A 24,071-nucleotide genomic window follows, 5' to 3' on the forward strand; every position below is an offset into this window, starting at 1 on the left:
GGCAGGGCTGTTCTGTAGCAGTAAGACTGAAACTTTGCAGACATTAATTTACTTTTTTCAAATTCCAGGTGCACATAAATGAACTGCCAAGCCTTGTGTTGCAAAAATACTCTTGCAGTGTTAGCAACCAGGGGGTTAAACTAGTCCCCTCTAGTCCCCCCTCTCACTGCTCTGGCCAAGCACATGGGAAACTGAGTTCTCTAATACTCCACAGACCACAGACAGACACCAGGGAATTAATCTGCAATGTCTTTTTTTGAGTTGTGAGGCTGATAGAGATTTTGCTGACAGACCATCTTCAAGTCACTGACTGCTGTGAAGAAACAAATAAAGTGGAAATTAAAACCCACCAGAGAGCCCTATTAGTCTAATTTGTTTATCAGCACCAATGAATATGTTTTACTCCCATCTTACAGTATGTGAAAACTTTTTATGCACAAAATACGTATGTTTGTGTATCTGTTCATATACCTCTGGCATACTGGAACACTCTCAAGTCATTAAAATCTGTCTTGTAGGAGAAAGTGAATAGGACTAATGGTACAGACAGGCAGTCAATGCTGGAGGAGCAGAAGGAAAAAAAACCTAAAATAAAAACCTCAGAATTGCAGTGGACTTGTGAGGTACACTAAGAGTAAGACCTAATTTTCAAGAGCACTTTAGCAGGAACAAATTTGAACAATATCCTCTTTGAAACACTGGAGCAGAACAGCTGGTTTTGATGCACAGGAGCCAGGACAGAGCCAAGCAAAGGATGCAAAGTTCAGACACGGAGTTCATGCAGAATCTACATCCCAATTCACAGCAGAATCATGACTGCATCCTCAGGTATGTGGATTTTAGGGAAAATAATTGAAAGAGGGATTGCAAAATGTTTCGTTGTGTTCAGTGACTACGTACTCTTGCAAACTCATCCTACTACATTAGTATTTCAGTCCTACAGCAAATGCTTTACAGAGTAGATGCCTCTAAAGAAAGTCAGATAAGGATGCCATCAAATTCTCAGGGATCCAGATTTAACACTTTAAAACCCTTTTAAAATAATAAAATCAAGAAGGACTTGGGAAACATCATTTTCAGTGCAATTACAGTCTCAGAAACTAGTTATTTAATACAGTAAATTTGATGTTTTCCTATTTTACTTTTCAGAAATGCAATAATCTATGGGACTAAAATAAGAAAGCATTCTTTTTTTTATTTTTTAAACATAACTCAAACAATAGATGCAGGCAAAGCTTACACAACATGCAGCCACCTGAACACCAAAGCAACTCAGTAACTTGTATGATTATAAAGAGAACAACATTATACTGACTTCATGGGTAATTAAGCTCAAGAGTCCTTGACTCTAACATAGGATTTTTTCTTAAAGACTTAATAAAATACATAGTAGTCCAATAGTGTATTTGGATCATGTAACTTACCCTGACAGCATTCTGAACCACCTTTCAAGAGAAACTACTCTTGTTTTGAAGGCAAACATGGCAAAATACTGAAGGTGTGGCCATATGAAACATACACAAGCAAGCATTAACAAACACAAAGGAACGAACAGGGACACATAGACTTTTCCAAACTTCAGGCAGTAAGGTTATATTGAGGTACTCCAGAAGCAAGAGTTCTGTAGGTGCCAACATGTGATTAGCACGCACGCATCCCATTGCAAAATCCCCATGCCCAGTACTGAGACAAGCAGCTTTATAAACTGGAGCAGAATTTATGCAGACCAGATGCAACCATAAAAATACAAACCACTTGAACCTTAATAAAATACACTGTAATGGAAATGTTGTAAAACAGATACTAAACCCATAAAATATTAACAAGCTTAATCAAAACAGACCAGGGTCAAAACCACTAAGTCCAGCCATCATTTACAGAAAGACAACAAACACCAGATGTATTCTGATTTGGGGCAAGAGGAGAAGAAAAAACATCCAAACCTATTTTCAGCATTGTAGCAGTCTACAAGACATAATACACCGAGTATTTAATATTTTACTGACTTGGAAAGTTACAGGTATGTTACTAAAACTCACTTGGTCACAACTCATAATCTATTCTGTAAAAGAGACATCTGGTATGTGTTAATAATATACAGAATGAGGGCAGTTCGCATTTCTCTCCCCTGAATCCCTTCTTTAATGCTATTTTCTAAAGAAATTTGCAAAACTCTTCAGAACAAGTAACTCCAGTTTAATGCAAATCTATAAAATCCTAAATAGTTTTTTAAAGACATAGTCCTTATAACTTAGTATTTCTTACATGTATATAAGGTCATGTTTTGGTCATAAAAGTAACATCTATGTGAAAAAGTCTGAAAATGAAGTAACATTTATTTTTGAGTATCTATATATATCTATCTCATATATAACTATGTTAATGTGACAAACCAAGAAAATGCCTCCTATATTCCTCCTGAAAATGATCTGCCACTCTAAACATTTTACCTCAGTATCTTCCTTTTTGTGGGAATGCAGTTCCCTGCATACCAAACTTTCTGAACCACTTCAGTTCCTTCAAGGCAAAGACTACATTCCTTACTACGGTTTGATATTGATATGATGTTGTGATTGCAAATACCATGGTTTTATAAAATACAGTTTATTAACCATTATTCTACAGGGAAATTGTAATAACTAACTCTGTACTGATTTTGAAAGCAGCAGAAAGATATTTTTGCAGTTATAGATTATCAAGTTTAGGATTCACTTCTCTGAGGTGTGCTTGCTATGCTTGCACAGATCCAGGCAAGTTAGCAGACCTTCACACATGTGTGGATCAAAACCTCTAATTCTTTGCAGTCCAAGCATTTAAAAAGCCTAACAATTTATAAAGCAAACTTGAAAACATTGGTTGCCAGTTCCTTTGTTTCTGTTTGTTTGGGTTTTTTTTTAATAAATCTTTCAAGCATTTTCCTGGGTGGGGAACACTCGGGGTATTTTTTTTGGTTTGTTTTTTTTGGGGGGGTTTGTTTTGGTTTTTTGTTTTGTTTTTTGTTTGTTTGTTGTTTTTTTCCTCTCTCTTCTGCAATAAAAGTGAAGATCTGTGGCTCAGTAACTGTAGCTTCAGGAAAAACACCAAGTATCATGAGACAGACATGAAAATCACAAAGAACTGGCAAGAATTTCCTAGTGCAGGATTGCAGTGTGAGACTGCCAAAGGAACTGAATTACCTAGCAGCCAAGTGGCTCATGCAGTTTTCTAAAAGCAAACAGAATTGCATTCCAGATCATCACATAAAATCAATTATATGGGGAGGTTTTGGCTACTCAGACAGTGGGGAGAAAAAATTAAGGATTAATAGTGTGAAGCATTGCCATAGATTTTCCCAGGAGACTGTGGGATCTCACTCATTAGAAGTTTTTATTAATAGGTTAGACAGGCATCTGTTGGGAATGAAGTAAGTACAGTTTATCCACTCTCCAGGCAAAGAAGTGGCCAACATAACATCTGGGGGGCTCTTTGAATCCTACTTTCTCTGATGCTATACTCTGCAAATGGAGAGTGGAAAAACACTTCCCAAACAGTATTCAAGTCTTGCTGCAGTGCTTTGAAAAGGAGAGCACGGCACTGAAAGCTTGGAAGGTTCAAGCTGGATGTTCTTTACCCAATACTGCTATTCTCTAACCCAGTGAACATGATTTCATGCATTGCTTGAGAAATCTCCAAATATGGCCACTGCTGACAGATTTAAAATTTTCCTACTCTGAATCTTCTGGAAGCCACAGTTTTTCTTTTTTTTCTTTTCTTTTTCTTTTTCTTGGAAAGGAAATTCCTTTATTCTCTTTAAGGATACACAGAGGCAAGCACATATTTCAAAATTGTATATCAACCCTGCCCTGATCTGTCCCCCACCAGATATCACCCTGTAAATCTCCCCAAACAAATTTGTTACAGACAGGTAATCACTGATCTTTAATGACTGCTCTAAGTAGTTACATCTTGAACTGAGTGGATATACACTGTCACTTGATATTTAAGGTATCAATCCTAATTTTATTTATGTGAATACACGTGTGTATGTACGGGAAAATCCTCTCTAGGGAGAATGAGAGATTATAGCAAATGTGCCAAACATCATAGCAAAGTGAGGGGATCCACTCACAAGAGGCACTTCCTCGCTGGAATTGATGGAACCGTAGTCATTTAAATGAGGGCTGACCCTGACCTTGATTCTGACCTAGCTTTCTGGAAAATGTTACTTTAAGCCTAGTTACCCTCTGTTTAGTGAGAGCAAAACTCAAGCTCATGTGCAGACTCAGAGGTGGGGTGGAACTGGTCAGGCTCATGCAGCACAGAGCAGAGTGGAGAGCTGGCTGCCAGGGGTTTCTTCAGGGCCATTGCCAAACTCCAGCAATATTTTAGAGGCCTTGAAGTAGCCAAAGCTGAACTCACTGTGAAACACTGAATGTGAAAACAGAAGGGCCAAACTTCTCCCAGAATCCAGTCCTGGGAAGCAGCTCAGAGCCTGAATGAATCCTTGCATTGCTATACAACGCATCCAAAGGCTCCCATCTAGCCAGGAGCAGCTGCATGGGGAACAGGGGCGTGAGCTCTGCTCTCCCTTCTCCCATGGGCACAGCAGGCTGGTCCAAAGCCACATCATCCCTTGGACTGGCCACAGGCTGGTCTCACAGCCCGGTCAGAGATAGCCAGCGCCTTTGCCACCATGGCACCCAGGGGCAGCTCCACTGGAATCGCCTCCAGACTGGACACACGGCATTCTGGAGCAAAAGCAATATCCAAACAAGTTACAGTCTATTGCCAAGAGATTTATTCATTGAGATTTTAAATCTGATTTAAACTTGCGGTAGAGACTGTTTATACTACATGGGCCTCATATGGTTTCCTTTGTTTCCTTAAGTAACTACATAGTCAAGCATGAGGAGACATATCCTGAGCTGCTGGAAACTGAGGAATGGCATCACACACCAGTGAACCACCAGCCACTGACATTTTCTATACTTCATTCTGTGTTTCAACAATATTCTCTGCACACCTGAATTCAAGAACATCTTCAGGTAATCTGCAGACATTGTTTGAAAGGGAAATTTGTTTTTCTTTGTAACATTTCACTGCATTGTGAATGTTACTAAATTCTTACAGTGAAGAAAGGGAAAAAACCCTCCTAGTTCACTTTCTGTATACCACTAATAATTTACATATTTTTTATTATGTCTGTTTTTATTTATGTCCTACCTCATATACTCTTTCACTCCTATATGTCTTCATTTAGGAGCTTCTCTACACTTTCAGTTAATTATGTTTAAAATGAGAGTGTTCTTCTTCAAGGTAACTTTTATGATAAAGTATCTACTATGACACAGTATGTCACATATTATATAACTCAAATTAAGGACAAAAAAAATTAGAGCATTTCTTAAATCCTTATGGAAAAAAAGAGATTCCTCATTTTATTTCTGCCTCTGCCCCAGCTGTCTATTGCTGTCTTCTGTTTCAGTGTTTGGGAATAATATCATCATCATCATTTCTCCAGTCCTATTGCACCTGACTCCCCGCTCTCTCAAAGCTCTCCGGTTAGGAACCTACTTCTAGATTGTACTTCTTTACATGCACTTTTAAATGTATATGTTTAAAAGTTTAAACGTATAAGCTTTGCCAACTTATCAGTTTAGCAAAATGATTTGTCATCTCATATTTCAAAGGTAAAGCCCGTCATGCAGTAACCATACTACTTTTCATGTTCATCATCTGCACTAAATACTTTTCAAATCTCCAAATCTTTGGGAAATAGTTTTCTACCTGGATGTATTAGAATACAATAGGCATCTTGGTCATCTTTTCACATAGTACTCTTTTTTTTATTAAGAATTTCATTTGGACTTTGCAATCTAAAAATCTTTGTATTTCTTTCAACTATAGATCTGCTGCTGGAAAACTTTGAAAATATCACTCTTACTTTGAAGTTTAAAATCAGCTTTTAAAAATCTTGAATATGATTTTTTATTAATGGTAATGACTAAGCCACTTATGTGCAGAAATATGTTCTAAAATTCATATGTGGGCATCTAAATCTGTCAGGGAATGTGCACCACCCCTATATTGCAAGACAGCTGCTGTAATTAAAATAATTACTAATTCTTCCATAAAGTTATCTTAACCTGTACTGGTTCCTTCCATATATAAAAGAAGGCCAGTGACCTAACAACAACCTTAAAATGGTTTGATTAAATGTAGAAAACTTATACGTAGCACCATCAAAATAACTTTTTTTTTTTTTTTTTTTTAAAAAAAAGACCCCATGACTAGGGAAGAAAAAGAATTTATTTCCCGTAGTTAAAACACAACTGTTTTCCAGCTGGGCTGTTAAAAATATTCTCTTTCCAGACACATATTATATTAGAATTAATCTGAGGCAAATAAAATCTTCAAAACAGTACCTCTAGATCAACAACAGAAGAAAATTCTTCTCCTAACAAGAAGAATTTAGTTTCATTTCTCCTTAAAATAACCCATTAATTTCATACAGTCAGCATAAAAATCTGCAGTCTAAATGTATTTCCTTTATAAAGTCAATGCTCCCATATGAGCCATAGACAGGGACACATTTATAAATCCTTCAGGACCTCTTTTTACAACACTATTGCTTTTTGTTCATGTAGGTGACATTACCCATTTAGCTTCATTTTAAGCACTTTTCCTTTGATATAGGGTTGTGAGTTCCTAGGCAAAACCAGGAACCTTCTGGTTCTGAAGGAGAGTCAACTGAAAAGCAGATATTCCTCACAGCTTCCTCCCTGCCAAGAGTCATTAAACACACAGAACCTGTGTCTCTGGGCAGCAAAACAGGAATGGGACAGAAAACATACTACTAGCCATAATCAATGTCATGGAATCAGTAAGAGCACAAGGAAATCCCAATGACCATCCATACAACCAGCATAGTACAAACCCACTTCTATCTACAGCTGGTTTAAGAGCAATAGTTAGATTTGCAATTTTTCTGCCTTAACTCATGTAAAAATGGTGGCTTATTAGAGAGTAAGAAATACTGACCATTTAAAACATGGAATGCAAAATACAGCATGCTCCTTCCATAAGCTTCCCTGAATCTTGATGCCACCACTTGCTCTATGGATTACGTTCAGAAAAAACTGAAGGGGTGCTTTGCCAGAAGCCAAGCTGTTAGTGCAGACACCAGAAAGTCAGCACAACAGGCTGTCTTAACCAGGGGCAAAACAGATTGAGACAGGAAGGATCCTCTCATTTCTGGCCCCTTTTATAGTGGTGTTGAGACACTTCATGGTCTTGTCTTCCTGGGATAATTGCAAAGTAAGGAATGATTATCACTGCTGCTCTACAAATAAAAGAGTAGCTATGGGGCCATATTTTAAAGGTACTTAGGTGCCTAAGGATGCAGATAGGTACCTATTGGTATTTTAGCTCTTAACCTAATTAGCAGATTTAGTTGCAAATTCTTGCCTTGGGCATCAGTGTTTGAAAGCTGTACTATCTATTGAATCACCAGGAATATCATTACAGCTGTCCTGAGTTTAGTGTTTACATGTAACTTTAGTTAAATGGGAAAAAAGGAAAATATTCCAAAACTGAGAGGAATAGACTTAAAGTAAGCAGGTATGAACAATTTGCACCAAAACACGACAGGCATTGGAGTTATGCCAAGACAGGATATTAAATACTGTAATTCAGATAGTTTAATTCCCTGGCCTTATGTCTCTTAACCACATGCTACTTCTGTTACATTATAGTTTCTCATTCTCATTACACTGTAGTTTCTTATTCTGAACTTCTAGTGCATAATGCTCCAGCCTAGGACAAGCAAATAGCTACATTCATTTCACTTGCAGTTAAGTATTTTTATATTGTGTCTTTATATGAAGTTAAAAATAAATGGTTAACTGCATTAGGATGCACACCACAAACAGTATGTTTATATAGCTACAAAATTCTCTGTTAACAAATTGGGTGCTATGTAGAATTAAATGGGTTAGAAACTTTTGCAAAACAGCTCCCAGTGCCAGTATTGCATAGAGAGTATCTGCATGTTATTGGAAACATCAGAGCAAAACAATGCATGTAGGGAGCAAGAAACTTACGGCAGTTAATATTAAGTCAGATAATGCACACAGTTAACAACACATGTGCAACCAGATAACTATCAAGAACTAAAACACTGTACCATCATCCCAGAGTCTCCAACAGCTGATAAACCTCAAATCAGTGATGAATTGGATAATCATTTCCAATCTCACTTTAAAACTATTTCCACCTGTCATATTGATAGGGTCAAACTGCCAAGTCAAAGCTACTTGGGTATTGTTTTGATGCAGAAACATCTGGGTCTGTTGGCAAATTTCCCATCCAGGTAGAGCCAGGGCATGGCCAGAGCTCAGGCTCTAAATGGGGAGGTGTCCCTTAACACATTTGCAGCTAAACAAAAAAGAAGGAATCCTGAAAATGACATGTGTCTTGTAGATAATTACACCAAGAAATGGTAAAGCATATGAAAATTCTATAAATACACTAATAGTAACTTATGAATAATGCTTATTATAAAATCAATAAATTCACACTATACAATGAATATATCAGCAGTAAGTGTCTGAGGAAGTTAAGATAATGTTTTCAAAACATTCAATGGCAAGAAGTGAAAAAAGGTAAAAACTTTTAAACTTTAGTATTAATAAGTCACTATTCTTCCTTTTTACCTATAGAAAACAAAACCAGTAGAGATTATAACAAATAACTTTGACTTTTGATGAAATGAAGGATGCAACAGACTGTATCCTCCTCTCTCCACAAGCAGGTGTTCACCAGTGTTCCACCACAGCCACTTCAGTTGTAGTCATCTTAATCTCTCTAGGAAAATAACTATACTTTGCAGTCTAGAAAAGTGTCTTCAACAAAATATGAAACAATTTAAACAATATTCAAACCTGGTGAAAATTAATTTTGACAGAAGGAAATAACAAAGCTTAACCTCAAAAGAATACACAAGTGATAAAACCTAACTTAAGAACACTCAGACTTAAACATAGTGAAACTTAACTTTGCTTAATTCTATCAACACTTAATTTGTATCAAATGAAAACATAACTCATTCTGACTCTGTTATTACAAAAAAGTCAACTGAAAGTTTGGTATAGAACTTTTGAACACAATATAGCAGCAACATGGATTTATTATAGAGATTATAAAGATGTGACAAATACATTACGATTTTATGTAATTTGGCCTTGAGAATAACTCATAATATCTGCAGATATTATTGAAAATACTCATTCATAGTAGGAATTTTCCTGGTATGAGCTTATGTTTATTAGGACTTTTAATGTGCAGGTTTACTAGAGAAAAACCACAACAATGCAGGGTTTGGCAAATTGCCATTCAGCTTTTGCAGCATTTTGCAGAAACATCAAGTCCAATTTTTAATTAAAATCTGAAGTCCAAATAGGTATATATGTTGTCACATGTGTTTTTATAGCAAAAAGATTCACAATGAAATTACCTTATTAAAATTGTGGAAAAAACAAGCAAACAGGTAATATATGGTTAATTTAACATTGTCTTCTTGTACAGTAAAGATTCCCTAGCTAATTATTTTTTAAAACATGAATATCTTCTGTAGATAACATTAATGAAAAGGTCATTTTATCAGTAGCTGTAAATCACTCAGTATTTTGACATTAGGTTTTAAAACTAATTATTGCAAGGTAACTTCAATTCTGTTAGTATTTAAACTTTTCTAAAGAGCGGCATTTTGATGTTTCTATGGGGTCACAGTAACTTCTCCAGTAAAACTGGAAAACCACAAGAACTCATAATTACTTAATTACAAAATTAACTCTAAAAAGGTATATAAAGACATTCTAACTTTATCAATTTTTATAAGTTTTATCAGCAATTCTGTTAAAGAAAGTGGATCTTGCCACGTTATATTCACATAGACACCTTTAAATCTCTCCAGTAACTCCTGTTAAAAATCACATTTGATTAAAATCACAAGGTTAGCTTTAATAAACATGTTTCAATGTATCTTTTACACATTCTGATAATGGATGGAGCTGGTCAGCTGCTCTCTGGCAGGTGCCAGGGGGCTGAGCTGCACAGGGGGAGCCTCACCTCGCAGGGTCAGCTGAGACTTGCAGGGCTTGGGAGGAGGCAAGAGAGCTCTGATGAGCCAGGAGGGCCTCCCAGCCCAGGGGACTGATACAGTTCTGAGGCTTTTTCATCCAGCAAACACCGACAACCTTCCATTTTTAGCTGTGTCAGCATTTTGCCTTTGTCAGATTGCGGGCAGTCCTTCTCCTCATTATAATCTCTTGTATGCAGACTAAAGCAATCTCCAGGTAGCAGCCAAATCTGCAGCCATTCCGACCCCTTTTGATGCCACATCCCACAGTCTTTCCCCAACTTCTTTCCATGCTCTAATGCTAAAAGCAGTATTTGCATCAGTCTCAAAATCTTGTGACTTTTCCCACAACAACATACTACAAAGGGCATAGTCTGAAGTCTTAACACGTTTTCTTTTCAACAGAACTTTCCACATAGATAAACAGTCTGTTCTTTGTTTGGTAAGTTATTTCCCATTATGTCCCCAGTGGGGACAGATCACCGTCCCTCCAAGGTGTCAAAATCAGGTCCAGGCCAGCAGACTCCCCTGCTGGTTTTAAGCTTCACCGGGCTCTGTCTCGACTGCACCTTGTCCTGCAGCCCATCAGTATCACGTTGGAGTTCACCAGATGTCGTAGTAGAGATGGACAATGACACCTGTTTCTTTTTCCATCATAGCCCCATCTTTATTGCACACAGCTTATATTTATATGGTTATCAGAAGGCACTCTGCTTAATTCCAGTTGGTTAGGAACTCAGTTCACTGGGTGGTAATGGTGAGTTTACATGTCAATCAGAACTTTTCTCTATAACAATGTTTACATACTTTTCCCACTGATTCTCATGGAACAGATCCCTTGTTACTACAGGTTCACTTGTCTTTTTCCCCAAGAATAGTTTGTTATGTTAACAAACTTTTCATTCTCAAGATGTTTTTGCATGGGAACTTATCAGGCTAGTTGCTACCTATACTTAGCCAAAGTAACAAGGCCTGAATCATGATTTTACAAGGCCTTTCTTTTGTAAGGTTTAATATGTGACATATTATAAGGCTAACACATTCTTCTATTTTTACAGGACAGTGCACATTCACAAATCGTATCAGATCTGTACTTGTGTCACTTCAAAAATAAAATAAAAATAAATAGCAAGTGTTTCCCACTTTGGTTTTATTCACAACTTCTATAGAATGTTCAGTGCAATCAAACAAGGATCACTTGGACTAAATAATAGTTGAGATTCCTCTGTAACAGAAGTATGAACTAACTCTTACTCTGGTACACTGGGTGCCAAGACATGAAATCCACTGGTCTCAGTACACAATTCTCCTTGGTGCCACATGCTTGCTAGAGTTGGCAGTACTTTTCCCTTCTGCTGGGAAAGCTAAGAGCACAGGACTGCACTTCAAACTCTGATCCCTGTGGAGATAAGGAGGCACCATGCTGGATTTCATTCATCAGAGACCAGCCACTGAAATGCATAAGAAAATGCAATGCTGCCTTTTATTACTGAATAAAAGCTAACACTGACTTTAATACTGAATGTAAGGATTTAACAGTACTTATTACTAATGAATAAGGATTTTTCAGTTAAGTTTAAATTTAGATTAACCAGTTGCTGGTCAATCAACTTCAACAGCCATTTAAAATAGGCAGGTGTCTGTCTTCTTTCTAACTTCACAATCACAATCTAATCAATTAAAATAATGCTGGTAAGAAAGAAAACCAATGCTCTCACAGAAGACAGCCATTGCAAGTTTCTGTTGTCAGATTATAATACTTGGACTTTATTTGATGTGCATGTTTGGATAAGCAAACATCAGAGAGAGATACTAAGACTTAGCTTTTTCTTTCTGTGCCTTTTAAGTCTTACGGATATTTAGCTTTCCAGAACAGTTCTGTTATCCATAAGTTAAATTCCATGGTTATTCCACCTAAGCCCTGGTAAAAGGGATTGCCCTCTAAGACATAAAGCTACTGTTACCCTGGGGAACTGACTTCTCATGACAAGATCCCTTTTCTCCAGAACTTTGCAGCCTGGTAACACTGAAACAAAGCCTCTCATTTATCTAGCTCTTCTCTCTGCAGCTTACTACTTGTTCAGCCTTACAAACAGATATTGCTACCCCCTGCAGGGCCATCTGGGACAATTCCTGGACTGGCCCTTAGGGCATGTTAAAGGATTAGCCTAATTCTCAAGACCTTTCAGGTGACCTCAGAGCCTGACACTTTTACCTGGCGTTATCTACGTCCATTCTTAGAGCTCTCATCAGACACAAGTCCTATCATCATCTCGTTCAAGCCACATCTCAGCAACCCAACACCTCTCTCTTCAAGAACATCACAGTACAGGCAAGACATCCAGTCCTCTTATTTACTGGGCCACTCATGCTACCAGAGGAAAATAGCAAGTGTAAGAGAAATCTCTTAAGGTACTAGAGAAAACACCAAGGCAAATGCTCCCCAGTGACACTGGGGCAGGCCTCCCTCTTGCTTTGAGATGTGGGCTTATTGAAGCATGTAGTCACTGCACAGGCACTCTCTCTGCTGTTTACATGTACACATACACACATGATCTCCTTTTCCTTAGGGAAACAAGTACTGGGCCTTCTTGCCTCAAAACTCCTGCCTGCACCCAGCACTGCTATGTAACACAAATCTGCTTGCAAACCACCTATGTATCTGAGCTCAGAACAACACAAAAAGCAGCTCCTTGTGTTGTATGAGCCACCTTTACATGCATTTACCTGATGATATTTTGTTTCTAGCAGGTATAAAACCCAGCTGTGCTTGTTACCTGCTTGGTACGTCTCTTTTCCTGTCACCTGCAAATCAGCAGGGTTCAGTTGAGTTGGCACCTCTATTTTTGAACAGACAACAAACAGACCTGACCAAAGTCAGTCTGTACAAAGATAGTACTCCTCTCTTTGACTGGAATCACTCCAGAAGGAGCAGGATATTCTTTTTAAGGTAAGTGAAATGACAGAAATCATCCTGCCTCTAAGAGAGCAGAACACTCAAATACAGAGCATCTTGAGTTACTGCTATATCGGTTTTTTAACTGGACAGTGCTGACACAGCAAAAATATTTTTAAAATTCTCTTGAACAGGAGCAACCAGAATGTGGCAGAGAATTGTGTATAAAGAATAAAACATAGGTCAGACTAAATCTATGCAATCTCTCATACAGCTGATTTTTTTCTTTCAGCTTCATGATTTACAACATCATGAACTGCAAAGCAGACACCACAACAACAAAGTTTGACATTAAATGACTTTTCCAGCTCTCCTTATCTCCCCTTGTACTGAAAAGGCAATGCCTGTCTGTCACACAGCACTTTTCCCTCCCCTAGGATTTCCAGAAACCAGCTTGAACATAAGCTTTAAAGCCGGAGAGCAGTGGCCAGGCAGTGGGTGCCCAGATATGCTCACAACACTTTGGTGAAACAGTTCTGCTACAGCCTCCACTGAGCAGAGGGAGGAAGGACTTTCATGAATTTCTGGATTTGAAGAACTTCTTGTATTTTCTTTTTGTCATTAAGTTTCTGTGTACAACCACCTAAAGTTATTTCATGATTGGCCAAGGCAGAGACTTCACACAGAGTCTCAAGAAGGTGTTGAATGGCCAGAGACCTTGGAATACAGCCTATTAGGAGCAGGGCATGGAGGAAAATATTTTTGCCTATGGAGTTTTTTGAGTATAGCAAAGATGTCTTACACTCAGTAAGCTTTTAATTTCTGATAGGAGTTCAAGTGCATTGCATTTGTTGACAGGAGTTACCAGCTATGAACTATAGAAACCACTTTTGCTCCTAAAATCAGCTGATGATGATAGAAGTATCTGCTTCATTGGTTCACAATACACTGTTCACTGATGAATATTACATTCTTCTGTGGGCTGCAGCTGGCAGTGATAAAAATGCTTCTTTGCTTTGCACCCAAGTACTGCAGTTTGGGTCAGACGTATACTCTGGGGAAAGGCACAAGGTACAGGAATCTTTCCTTTTTTGAATTGCACGAACTGTTCAATGTATGAAAGGCTGTAGAGTGCAGGTGAAACAGGAGAAACAAACACAACATGCAGACAGACTACAGAATAAAAAGAAACAGGAATAGGCCCCAGGTGTGAGGGAAAGTCTGACTTTTCTTTGAGGATCCTACATGGTCATGTTAAAATCATAACAACCCAGGAAGCCATTGGAAGTTGCTGAATGGAGAACAATCTGAGGCAGGAGACTTGTCTTTCACTGACACTCTAAATTAAGTGGAGATGTGTTTCCAAACCATTTCTTTTTATGCAGTCTTAACCAGGAGACCTCAGCAGTTTCATAGCTTTGTATGAAAACAACTTACAGTTTAAGGTTGTCTCCAAATGATACTGAATTTTGGATACAGTTTGCATCACAGTGAGCACATTTTAAAAGAAAGATGCAGGAAGATACACTTCGCAGCTCTGGCTGGCACATGTTTTCCTTGACAACTCCTTACAGAAAAATGACAGCCAGTGTTGGGTCGCACTGTCAGACACATTTCTGAGATAGCAATTGATTTTTCTTGGTCTTAGACTATGCAAAATGTTAATTTAAGATAATTACAACTAAACATGAAAACAAGTGTAATTCTGCCAGCCTTGGTCCCCACACAGAGGGTAGCAGGGTGGGATGGGAAAAAATATTTAGTTACAGCATTGTGATTAGAGCATTGACAGCAAAGATCAGAAATGAAACACCAAAATGGAGATCTGGCATCTTAATGCCACTATTCCAGAAATAGATAGGAAGCTTCAAGGTTGTGAACAGGCTCCATGTTCTCATTTCCCATTCTGCCTCTTCAGTGGCTGAACTGAGCATTAAACCAAACAAACAACCCTGTGAGACTGACCCTCAGATATGGCAGCTGGTGACAGCACTGGGGGAGTACAGACAGGATATTGCTACCAGAGGCAGAGAGGATGGCAGGCACTACAGGCATCACCCTGAACTTCTTTTTCTTTGGGGTGTGTGGAAAATGTGGAGCTGCTCAGTAGTTACTTAAGAATACCATGCACTAATTTAGTCATCAGAATGTTCTTTTTTCAGCTGTGGTGGTTTCATTCAGTCCCAGTTTGTCTGGTAAGGTAGGCAGGAAGGAAAAGCTTGGCAAAATAAGTGATAATTCTTCAGGAGTTAAAAGTCAGTGCCAAAAAGAGGTAGTAGTTCTTGTAGTTACTTTCCAGCAACCTATAAAACCAGCTCTGACCTGGACAGACAAAGCACACAAATACTGCAGGATGTTAAGAATTAATATAAGCCCTAGCAAAAAGAGCCTCATGCTCTTAGAAGTGTGCTTTATTTACTAATAGGAGAAAGTCATTATTAAGTAATATTATTTATGCAAATTCTATATTATGTAATTCTTTCCTTCCCCTGCTGCTGTACAAGATACTTTTTGCCAAACATGCCTTCTTCAAACACAGTACATCATAAAGTGCAGATTCCCCAAAAGAAGAACTGTGAGTAACTAATGGCATCCTGAAAGATGAGATAGCAGATCTGATGAAGGGAACTGAAATTCTGCTTTGCGGTATAAAACAGTCACACCTTCTCCACTGAGACTCATGCAATTGGCTTTCAGCCAGCAATTCTCTGCAATTAAATGTAGATAGCATGGGACTGCAGTATCATGCACCCTTTAGCATTCCCTAAAACCATGAGTGAAACACAGATGGTTAGGAATAGCAGAGAGCCTGCAGCTTCTATTGTGGTAGCATCAACTTGGGCCCACCAGTCAGAGGAATCCTACTGAAAAACCCCCAGATCTTTGGTGCAGATTAGCACTGTGGTCCCTTCCCATCACTTTTCCAGAATTCACCTTTCTCTCAGTTGTTGGGAGTGTTAATGTAAGATAAAACCTCATCTATCAGAGCATGAAATAGCAGAGTTATGAAGGCTAATGCATGCAATGCGTTCTCTTCATTGAAAAGACCACTGTTACAGGTTTTCACTCTGATGTACCAGTAACATAATTTTGGCTTTTGAAAACTCCCTCTATATTTCATTTCTTTGTTCACCATGAAATTTATCCTAACAGACTCACAAGATTCACACAGTCCACAAGATCTAGGTGCAATTTCTACTTTTAGAGAGATTATGACAAAAATGGAAACAATCAGTCCTTTTCCTATGATAACACTCTTTGACAAGGACCAGTCTCCTCAGATCTCATGAACCTGTAATGCTGTATGAAGCCCTTCCAAACTTCTCCTTACTGTCCTAGGCTGATCAAAACACAGCTCTTGGAAGCTTCTTTCTAAAGCCCCAGATACGAAACTTACTTTAACCAAACTCTCAAAAATGATAATGCAAGTCATTCAGTTAGTGACGAACAAAGTACAAAAGCAGGCAAAAATGGAAATAAACTATCATTACCTGGCTACAATAAGATATTTCCTCTGCAGTGAGGCACTGCTATGAAGGTGCACCATGTCTGGAGGAAAATCACACACAGGGGTATATCAAAGGTGACAGCCAAATAAAGGTGGCAAAAAGTGCAATTAGCTGGAACTCCCTAGCAACAGGGACAATGTTTTCAGAATAGCAAAAATTAAGTGACCTAAAAATAAGAACTCTTGGCTAAAAAATGTGGTCATTCAAAAAACTACACTGAAGGGTAAAGGAACCAATGCTGGTGTCACTTATCCCCTTTATGCTTAGGTTGAGGCAGGCCCTTCAGGAAATTTTGACTTTATAAGGCAAGATAGGAGTAACGAACATACCCTTTGGTTTTGCCATCTACTATTTTAATGCAGGTATAATATTATTGAAAAGAATATGCATCCTACTATATGTGACTTGACTTGAGTCTGCCATTTCATTCACATTAAGTTTGAAAATGTATGCTACAGAAGATTCTAATGCATCTTCTGCCATTGCACACAGTCCCTTAGATTTTTACTTTAAATCAGCTCCTGCTTTTCCAGGAGTTAGTCTGGTATAAGGCTTACTTTCTGATATGCTTTGCAGGACAACAGCTGGGAAGATGATATCACACACGTTGCCCTTTTTAACTGGTTAAGTATCACAGGAGTTTATGCAATACATGTTCTGAAAAAGAACTCACAGATCTCTGTCATTTAACTAGGAAAATTCTTTTTCTTGTATTCACTCAGGTCTCTATCAGGATACAGTAGTTTGGTAATTGCTAAATTCTTCTCCATGTGTTTACCTAGCTTGTCAACGTAATAGTCCATGGTAACTTTTTCACACATGAGATAATAAAATCTAAGTCTGCAGCACCCCAGTGAACAAAGAACATAAAGGAGGCCTTTCTCACATTCCTTCTCCTCCAACAAAGAAGCTGCAGCTTTTGCTTTTTTGCTAACTCCCTCCACTAGCCCAAGACTTGCTGCCAATGGCCGTGGGTGAGCACACAGCTTTGGGTTTCAGCTGATGGACACAATGAATACCTTGGAGTTCATTTTAAATGGAAAAAAAAATAGGGAGCTAATTTTGATAAGAGAATGAGTTTAAAGGTCTCAGGAGCAGGAAAAGAATGTAAGCAGAGGGACAGGAATGAGACACGAAAATGATTATGGATGTTCTGAAAAAGAAAATACAAGGCACCTCAGGAAGGGGAATGTTATGTGAGAGTGAGGACAGGGGAGGAAGCAAGGGAATGCACTGGCAAAAAACACTGGAAAAGACTTCTGAGAAAGCACAGCAAAGGAAAAATGGTGTAAGTTTACAGCTCTTCTTCTTAGATGAACATTCTATTCCCTCTACTATTAACATTTTAGTATTTTATCACTGGCTGCAAAAGAATTCTTGAAGGTCTTTGAGCCTGCCACTACAACACAGAATAGATAGGAGAGAGAATCTCTCAACAAGTGACAGGATCAACATCACAGCTTATGATCATATTCTATCAACAGCTTGAAAAAGCCTTTACTATGTCCTTCTGTTGACTTTCTGAAAACCAAACAAATGAAAACCAGCACCTGTCCTAGAAATGCAGACTCGACAAACAGCAGCAGCCCATTAAATTGTATGTGGGTGACAAAATGACCAGAGATTAGGAAAAATCAGGTCATCTTCAATTTATCAGTTCACTGGTCTCTAGGTGTCAACACTCCTGATAGGTTTATTAAGCCAACAACCAGTCTTGCAATCCACTAGTTACATCTCTTCAAATTTCTTGTGCTCAAATGTGTAATTAATAGTGTCTGGTTGTTACATGATTTGTTCTGCAGTCACGAGAGCTAATTCATTTCCATGTTCTAGTTAGCTAGCCTGGGAATGTCTGTATATGTTGATCATCTAATGTTAAGCAACTGAGTTAGTGCCATTTAGAGGCACACGAAAGATTTGTAACCCAAAAAATCTGTTCCTGTAAGTACTTTAAAACAGCTGACCTCAATGCAAGCAATTGCATGAGTCCAAAAGAAAACAAAGAGAAGATGGCTGGAAATTCTAACAGTCTTGTCATCGTCTCACAATTCTTGATGTTACTGTAACCCTTCCAGAAATACACCATGAAAATCAGGCAAGTGGAACAGGTGTGTGGTGTATTCTAAACCATTGTCAATATCCTGGTTACTGAGCTGGAATCCCAAACAGCCCCAAACCCTGTGACCTCAGGGCTCGCAGTGCTCCCTGAGTCAACTCCATAGGAACCATTATTGCCAACTTCATTATCCATGGGGTCACTTTTGCATCAAGACAACATTCACCCTGCTTTTGGAAATGGCTTTGGTCTTCTCGTTAGGTAAGAACAGCACGGTATCCTTGACAATGGAGTCAGTCTATGACCACCTGACCACTTCAGAAACCCTTCCTGCCAGCCTGTGACTGCCAGAGCAAAATGCCACACCACCCCACATATGTAACTCCAAAATCAGACATGGATGGCAGTACAGTTTGGAATACAAAAGGGATATCTACACTTCAAGACTGAATACATGTCACTGAGCTGGATATACAACCAATATGAATTCCATCACCATGGAAACCACTCTTGAAGTGTGAAACATGTCCAAACATTTACTTGATCTTATAGGCATACATATGTAGATTTCAAGTACAAGCAAAATCTGCATTTTGCATTGCTTCTATTCTTTCAGCTGGGGAAAACAACTAAGGATAAACCAGGAAAAATATGAGAATACAGAGGAAAAAAATAGGAGAGAATATTGTTTTGGATTATATGATGTAAGTACAAGCAATTTTACTGAGATTTACATCTTATTAAAACAACCAAGTGGAAGCATAATGGAGAGCCTGAACCTAAAAATTATCAAAGTAGGATTCATTTGTGAATGTTCAATGTGGATCATTGATCAATTGAGTTGTGAATTCAATGTGAATCAGCCAAAAGCTGGGCACATAAATTTTCCTTTATACTTAGGCACCTATTCCAAGCCTGTCGTTCCACTTCTTTCTGTAGCCAGCCATTCCAAAGGCAACTATGGAATCATTATGCCTATGGAGAGCAAATCCTTTAGGATGGCCCAGGGAGGCACCAAACTCTCAGAGGGCTAAAACCATGCAACAGGAATCTGAGGGCTGCTATTGCTATGGCTCCCTTGATTTCCCACATGACTGCAAAGACACAGCACAAGCCTACAGACGGTCCGAGGCACCTGGGTAGACAGATTCCAAAATCTGACTTGCTGATCACCAGATCCAGCCTTTCTCAGAAATCTTATATTAAAAAATACAGACAAGATATTTTTATTAATATTGCTCTTTTACAGAGCTCTAGGAATATGAAGCACTGATCATTTTTTTTAACAAAATGCATGTGAAGTTTAATTAATTTATGTATGCTTTATTCTGGTTTAACATTAAAAATATTTTATCTTCATCTGGATTAAAAATGAAGAACAAAAAGGTGTATGAGAGTCTGAAAAACAACCTCTGCACATATTCCAGGATAATAATCCAATTTTTGGTTTATTGTTCAGGCACATAATTTTAGGAAGGGATATTCATGGAAAAAAATCAGCTGGTTGAGGAACCTGACTATAAAAGTTCTGAGAAAAAGGTAGTTTGTGAAAAAGATGTTTTATGTCTTCTTTATAAGGGAAATAAACCACAAGAAAGATATAAATTTTATATTATATTAATTTTTTTAATATACTGCATGTGAAATAGTTCTGTTAAATGAGGCATTAAAAAAAAAACAAAAAGGAAAAAGAGATAATACTTCACTGGCACTCCATCAAAAGCTGATCCATAATTCTCATAATTAGAGAAAAGACACAAGACATGAATTTCATGGCAAAAGAAGAAAATAATGCAATGAAAAAGTCTGTAGGCATGTGTGTAAATGTTAGCCAATTCCTCCAGCTAGCTCAAATTTGTATCTGCTTGAATTTGCAGAGCCTTTTTTCTCTACAAATAAAACAATTGTTTGAGGCAACTTTCTCCTTATTTCCTGTATCCATTGAATTATATTGTAACAGATTACTTTAAAAAAAATTATATTTTCATCTACCTTTCTAAGTAATTAACTCTTTTCAAAGCCTAATTATAACTTTATAGCAAGAATATTTTCCATATAAGCAGGTGTACACATCAGCTCTTGGAAAGGCCATTTAGTCCCAAGCTCTGGGTGACACTGCTCCAGGACTGCCACATCCAGCAAGGGCTGGAACACCTTTCTGGCAGAAATGGTGGTGTCACACTGCTCCTGCTCTAAGGGGACAAGAGGCTCTAAGACAGTGTGTGGGATATGAAACATACCTGCCATCACAGTGAAATCCCGGCACAGCTTCCTGGTGTTCGCATGGTGCTGGCCAGTCCTAATTCAGGGCCAAAGAAACATAAGCAAACAGCAAAAACTGCCATCAGCATCCACATTTGCAAAGTTTGAACACAAAGAGGCCTTTCCTCCTCACCATACAGTTAACTGCCACTAAGGGCTCTTTGTCATGGGCTGTTCCACGGCAGGAATGGCAAGAACATGCAGACCTCCCCTAGGCTTGTCCAGTGCAACAGTGAGATCTGGTAACAGGAATGAAGCCTCTGTGTGACTGAAGCATCCTGCCAAACACCATCTATCACCCTGGCACTGTATGTTGCCATGTATTTTTGTATAATACTCAATAAAGAATTTCTAGCCAATATACCCATCTGTCATGGAAGGGAAAATAATCCCATACAAATAAGACAAGCAAAATATGCTTGTAAAGCAAAAATAAATTTGGGGTTTTGTAACTGACATTTAAAGTTCTATGAATATTTAAACTAAAAATAACTTCTAGTTATGCATTATCAAGTGAGATTAAATATTAATGAGCAGTTGTTGCATAAAATCATAAGTCTCTCTAAAGATTAGAGCAAATTATACAAAGTTTAAAGTATTTTAAAATGAAGATATGTTGAAAGTAGTTATTTAAAAAGGAAAGTGGTCCTAAATATAAAAACTCAGAACTTGAAACAGCCTGGTATGTATTATAACATGCATTATAATTTGATTCTGCCTTAGGAAAGGAAAAGCTATTGCCACAAAATTTATCTATGGTGACAAACCTTCAGATTTGAAGTCAGAGTTGTTCTCAGATAATGGAGTGGAACAAAAGGCAATGTCTGGGGCCTGGACAATCTGCTCATGACAGCCACAGAACCAATTTGCTGTAGACGCCTTCCTTCCTCTGCTGCTGAGCATACTGGTCACTGTTTAACTTGGGCATCAAACTCCTGGAGATTTAAACAATATGCAACCAATATTCAAATAATTTTAAATAAAAATAATGGAAGACTACTCAAATTGAATTTATGGGGTGAACACTTAAGATTTCTGTATTTGCTCAAAGTTTTTTTATTTTACTAAATTTAAGCTCTAAACCAAAATGTTTTGATTACAGAAGATACACTTGAATTGGCAAAAAGCACTTAGATCTCAACTGTGAAAATTACTGTGAGCCCATATAAAGATGTTGCTTTATCTTCCAAGGGACAATGAACTTGTAGTCAATTTAGAGGTGAAAAATTTATACTGAAGGAATATTTTTATATTTGGTAAAGCTATGTGTCTTGTAAAATTAAATATCTAAATCCAATTCTTAAATATTGATCTTATATAAGAACTTAACAGTTAATACTGAAATGATACTACATCTGAACGAAACCCTCTGTAAATATTTGTACTATTATAAGTAATAAAAAATACATGCCCTGTATTAACTTTGTACAAACTAGTGAGATATTTGCAGGATAATGAGTTTCAGTGTTAACCACTAAAATGCAGCAGACTAATGCCTCTCTTTTGGATGCTATACCATACAGAACAGGAGCTGTAGAATACATTTTTACCCTCCAGAAAGTCTCTAAGAATCTCTCATTGTCACTTGCAGTCATTCTCCAGCACAAAGTTAATTAGAAAGTGCTAGCCTATTTCTAGGCAGGCCAACACAAAAGAAAATCCTCAAGTTAATAGCTATTAGAGTTTAACCTGTCAAGCAAAAACACTTTTGTAATGGCAAACACCCCATTCTGATATCCACAAACAAAAACATCTATGTATCAGGAATAAACCATGAGAATACTGATGGAACTAGAATGGCTCCAGGGTATCACCAGAAGTCCATTCTAGGTTGCTCGTGCTACACAAATCTGGATGAAAAATCTTGAGTGAATTGACAGCTCATATTCAGATGCAACATCTCATGTTGCAGTTTATGTGCCCACTGCCCCTTGTGCTGTCTGGGCACCACAGAAGATGATCTTGTCCCATCTTCTTGACATCCACTTTCAGTTTCTTTTATGCATTTATAAGATCCCATCTCATTTGTCTCTTCTCCAGGATAAAAAACCCCAGCTCATTTCTCTTATTTGCAGTTTTATTAAAAAATAAAGTGTAAAGGAATTGTTGAAACTAATTATTGGAAAAATCCTGACCTATGCAAAGGGCTGGTGAAAGATATTCAGTACTACCTTGTTGTAGTATGTTTATTCAGTTCTGTTAAAATTGTTAGTGTTTTGTCTGTTTGGTATGTTCCTGGTTCTCCCCCATTTACTGCTTTGGTTGGTTCCATCTGTCTGTTATGTAAACCCCGCCCAGTTTTCCTGAATGCTCCTTGTCAATCAGCTTTACCCTGCCCCATCTCCCCCCATCCATCATCATAAACCCCACCTCTCCTTCCAGCTCTTTCCATGTATATCATCCCTTCCTTGACACGTTATTGTTTGTTATGTTATGTTCCCGGCTTCTTTGTATCCCCATTGGTCCCTGACATTGTAACCTCCTCCCCTTACCCCTCCCTCTGTGAGCTCCCATTGGACCCTGGACTGTGCCCGCCCCTGAGATAAAAGCCAGTGCACAGAGGTGCTCGGGGCTCTCTTTGGTGCTGATTTATCCCAGCCCAGACCCTTGTGATCATCCCCTCTCCAGAATAAACCTGTTCCTGGGAAGTACAGCTGAGTGAGTCTCCTGCTTCCTCTTGCCATCACCTACGACACCTGATTTGGCAGAGCCCGGCAGGATTCGGTGCTCTGAAGGTTCTGCAGTGGGATTGCCTTTTCCCTGCAGTTCCCCACTCCTGGCGTGCCGGAGTGGCACCGTAGAGCTAGCCCGGAGCTCCGGTGCGGCCAAAGAGCAGCATCACTACCTAAAACCCTTTTGCTAGAATACTCAGTCTCTTGAGGGTCTGTGAGAGAAGTGCGTACAGACTGAAAACCATTTGGGAAAAAAAGCCTGGACATTTGTCAAGAATAAATTCCACAAAGGCCTCTAAATAAAGGGAAGGAAGTCCTCTTCAGCCATTTTGAGTTTCCACTTCTACAATAAAGATACACTACACCATTTAAAAACACAACTGGTTCACCTTGCTATCAAGAAAACTACACTGGGTAGCTCTGATTATAATAGATAAAGTTAAATTCTACTTGTTTCCACCTAATCTAAAGAGAAGTCTTGCTCTGGCACTCAAAACAATCCATCACTATACTTCCACAAAAGTGAGCTTCAAGAGTCCTCTGTAAAACTTGTCACCAT

The 24,071-nt window shown here is 38.3% G+C and overlaps 1 long non-coding RNA gene across 4 annotated transcripts in view; it reads right to left on the reverse strand.

The window, feature by feature from the left end:
• The window catches only part of LOC117244456, a 121,293-nt gene that overhangs the window by 65,015 nt on the left and 32,207 nt on the right, over positions 1-24,071 (reverse strand). For 2 of the 4 annotated variants that reach the window (XR_004497615.1, XR_004497617.1), the window contains exons 2-4: positions 21,608-21,775; positions 20,819-20,877; positions 10,617-11,516 (exon numbers count right to left, since the gene is read on the reverse strand). This is a non-coding gene — a long non-coding RNA (uncharacterized LOC117244456). Of the gene's footprint in view, positions 1-10,616; positions 11,517-20,818; positions 20,878-21,607; positions 21,776-24,071 lie in introns of those variants that run through there. The other 2 variants (XR_004497616.1, XR_004497618.1) reach the window with 1 other exon arrangement.

Source organism: Parus major, chromosome 1A, assembly GCF_001522545.3.
Source record: "Parus major isolate Abel chromosome 1A, Parus_major1.1, whole genome shotgun sequence".
Classification (NCBI taxonomy): Eukaryota; Metazoa; Chordata; class Aves; order Passeriformes; family Paridae; genus Parus; species Parus major.